Below are 4,118 nucleotides of genomic sequence, written 5' to 3' on the forward strand. Positions count from 1 at the left end.
AACAAACTCGATCTGTCCTCTAATACATTTTCTCGAACCTACACTGGAGAAACCCCTATCGATTAACATACGACCTAGAGCTCTTCATTCCAGTGGGATCTCGCGAACGAAGTCAGGAGCATAGCACACCTGCGGGAGATAGCCCTGAAACAAAGGGTAAGCATAAGGTACAACTACAGTGTGGTGAAGTGGGACCTCAAATAGGGAGACCTCATTCTATGATGAAACAACGTCGGTCCCCCCTCCCCCCCATGGGAGAAGGAAAGCTCATACCCAATTTGGAGGCCCCTATCGAATCAAGTCCGTTATTGGAAAATGAGCCTACAAACTTGAGCGACTCAACGGGACCAAGTTACCGAGGTCATGGAATGCCGCAAACATACGACCCAACTACCTGTAACGACGTCCCAATGACTAGATACCTTTAGTAAGATCAAGTCCTTTTTTATTTTTCCCTTTATTTTTTGTGATGTTTTTGCTTATCATCATCTCTGTTTTGTCTATTATTTTTCTTTTTCGAACAATCTTTCCTACCTATGACGGGAGGTTTTATCGAGGCCAATAAATGTGGATATCCACAAATATAAACACAAGTATCTAAAATAGCCCAAAAGGAGGCCCACTATTCATGCACAAGAAAAATAAGCCCACCAAAAGGCCATAAAAAATAGTATAAATAGCCAAGAAAATGGATTACAAACTTAAAGAAAAGAAGAAAAATGTTTTGGAAAAAGTATAAACACCATACAAACGACTTATAAACTAATGAAATAAAACATAAAAATAGAAGCAAGCTACGTCAGGTCCACGATCTGGCCATCCTTCATAATTCGGAAGGCTCCCATCACAAACACATCCATGTCTGGAGCCAAAACCTAGACTTGAGCATCAGTTAGAAGACTGGCATTCTTTTTCTTTAGGCTTTCTACCTCGGCCTTCACTCCCTCTGCCTTGGAACGGGCAGCAGCAGTTGCAAGCTCAGCATCGGCAGCCAACTAATAGGCCCTAGCAACTTGAATCAACAGCTCAGTCTCCCTCTCTAGCAATTTTAAAATCTTGGCACCTACATCCTCGGCGTCCTTAGCCGCCTTCACCCAAGCAACCTCAGCTGCCTCCAGCTGCCCTTTTAGAATGCCTAAATCTTCCTAAGCCTACCGAAGCTTCCCATCTATATGGAAAGTTTGCAAAAGCACAGGCTTTGCTTTCCAGATAAAAGCAGCAGATTGAAGAAGAATGCGGTACACTGACTTAGCCTCGCCTGAAAGATCGCAATCCTTGAAAAAATCGTTAGTACCGGGCATCAGATGATGGTCAATAAAGCAAGGAGCATTGAAGGACTTGTCTATCACACAAGGGGTAACCACGCCTGTACTAACCCCCTCGTGGTTACCCTCCTCCATCCTCCAGGCTCAGAGATCGGGATCTCCCAAAGGTCGTCATTGTAAAATCTACAAAATTAGTGAATAATTAATCAATAAATTAATTATTATTTAAAAAATTAGAAAATTAAATTTTATTATTTAAAGAAGTAGAAATAATTAAAATATGAACTTTAACACTAATTTTAAAGGTTCTGTCCCAAAATTGGGCCAAACGGGCTAAACCAGTTGAACCGTATTTATATTGGGCCCAAAGCCCAACCCACTAACCTTTTAATGAAAGAGCTCAGCTCTTCCTTCCCCTTCCATTTGATGAAACACGCTGAAACTTGCACGAGGAGACGGGAAAAATATTCAAACACTTGGTCCAATTTCATTTCACCATATCTTCCAATTCTGAGCTCCAATCACCACACCGTTTGCGGCCATGCGACTATCGCGTTGAGCTCTACAAAGCCCACTAAACAATATGGTAAGTACCTCACTATTTATTGCTCATCTAGTCTCTCCTAAATTCTAATTTGAGATTTTGATTTTGAGAGATTATGTGATTTTGGTGTTTAGGATCAAATTAGCTTGTGGACTTACCGGGTCTTGTCCCAAATTTCCATTGGTAAGATGAAAAATATCTAATTCTTGTGAACCATTAATAACTATGAACCCTAAGTTGATTTTGAGTAATATTGTTTGGCATTAGATTGGATTATATGTGTTGGAACCAAATTGGTGGTATTGAAAGCTTGATTTTGAAGGCAAAGTTTTCTATTTGGTGAGCGTGTGGTGCGTTGGGCATTGGTAGAATGGTGATTTTTTTTGGCGTTCCAAGTTCAAAAAGGAATCGGTCAAGATATGACTTTGTTTTCTCGTATATAATATATAATATTTCATGAAAACGTAAGTTAGACAACTATAGGATAAGCTTGGATTGAATTGGGTTATTGATGTGATTAATGAATAAATATGTATATATATGCAGTTGATTTAAGATTTGATATGTGAGTTGTGGATGTGTTATAATTAGTGGTTATATAGATTGAGTTTGTTGGAAAAACATGTATGGAGTTGTTTAATAATGAGATGGTTTGGATATTGATTATAACACTCCAAATTTCTGAAAATTAAATAATGAGTTAATTATGGTTTATTATTTTATTTAAAGAAAATTATTTTTTTTAAAATAATTAAATTAAATTTTATAATATTTTAAGTTTAAAATTTATTAAAATTATTATTTATATTACGCTATTATCATTATTATTATTATTATTATTGTTATTACTATTATTACTACTATCATTATCATATTAACATTACTATTCTTACCATATTATCAATAGTATATTATTATTATTATTATTATCTTTAGTTTTATTGCCGGTTTCATTAAAGAAACAAACGGCAAGAAAGAAAAACTAAATAAAGCTTATGCATAGATCAATTAGGCATGACACCTAATTATTTGCATTATTTGCTTCATATTAATCTTCATCAACCAGTCTCATTATTCATTGCATGCAAACGGTGAGGGTGAGGAAGAGAGAAGACTGACTGAGAGAGAGAGCGCACCGTAACCCCCACCGAACTTCTGGTTTTAATTTTTTGCAATCGGTAACTCCAATAAAAAATTTAATTCGATAAAAGTGTTTGTATCTTTCTTTTTTACGTGTTGGTGTTATTTTTATTCGGTAGAAATTAATCATGATGTAGTTCTTTGATGAGCGGATAATTTATACGCTTTTTGGCATTGTTTTTAGGTAGTTTTTAGTAAGTTCAAGCTACTTTTAGGGATGTTTCCATTAGTTTTTATGTTAAAGTCACATTTCTGGATTTTACTATGAGTTTGTATGTTTTTCTGTGATTTCAGGAAATTTCTGGCTGAAATTGAGGGACTTGAGCAAAACTCTAAAAAAAGCTGACAAAAGGACTGCTGATGCTGTTGGAATCTGACCTCCCTGCACTCGAAATGGATTTTCTGGAGCTACAGAACTCCAAATTGCGCGCTCTCAACGGCGTTGGGAATAGACATTCAGAGCCTTCCAGCAATATATAATAGTCCATACTTTATTCGGGAATTGACGACGTAACATGGCAATGAACGCCAAGTACATGCTGCTGTCTGGAGTTAAACGCCAGAAACACGTCATGATCCGGAGTTGAACGCCCAAAACATGTTATAACTTGGGGTTCAACTCCAAAAGAAGCCTCAGCTCGTGGATAGATCAAGCTCAGCCCAAGCATACACCAAGTGGGCCCCGGAAGTGGATTTATACATCAATTACTTACTCATGTAAACCCTAGTAGCTAGTCTAGTATAAATAAGATAAGTTACTATTGTATTAGACATCTTTTGACAGTTTAATCTTTTGACTTTGTAGTCTTTGATCATTCGGTCTCTTGATCATTCAGGGGGCTGGCCGTTCGGCCATGCCTGAACCTTTCACTTATGTATTTTCAACAGTGGAGTTTCTGCACACCATAGATTAAGGGTGTGGAGCTCTGCTGTACCTCAAGTATTAATGCGATTCTATTGTCTTTTATTCAAATCCCTCTTATTCTTATTCCAAGATATTCATTCGTACCCAAGAACATGATGAATGTGATGATAAGTAACCCTCATTATCATTCTCACTTATGAACGCACGTGATTGACAACCACTTCCGTTCTACATGCAACCGAGCTTGAATGTGTATCTCTTAGATTCCCCAAAAGAATCTTCGTGGTATAAGCTAGATAGATGG

This window comes from Arachis duranensis, chromosome 2, assembly GCF_000817695.3.
Source record: "Arachis duranensis cultivar V14167 chromosome 2, aradu.V14167.gnm2.J7QH, whole genome shotgun sequence".
Lineage (NCBI taxonomy): Eukaryota > Viridiplantae > Streptophyta > Magnoliopsida > Fabales > Fabaceae > Arachis > Arachis duranensis.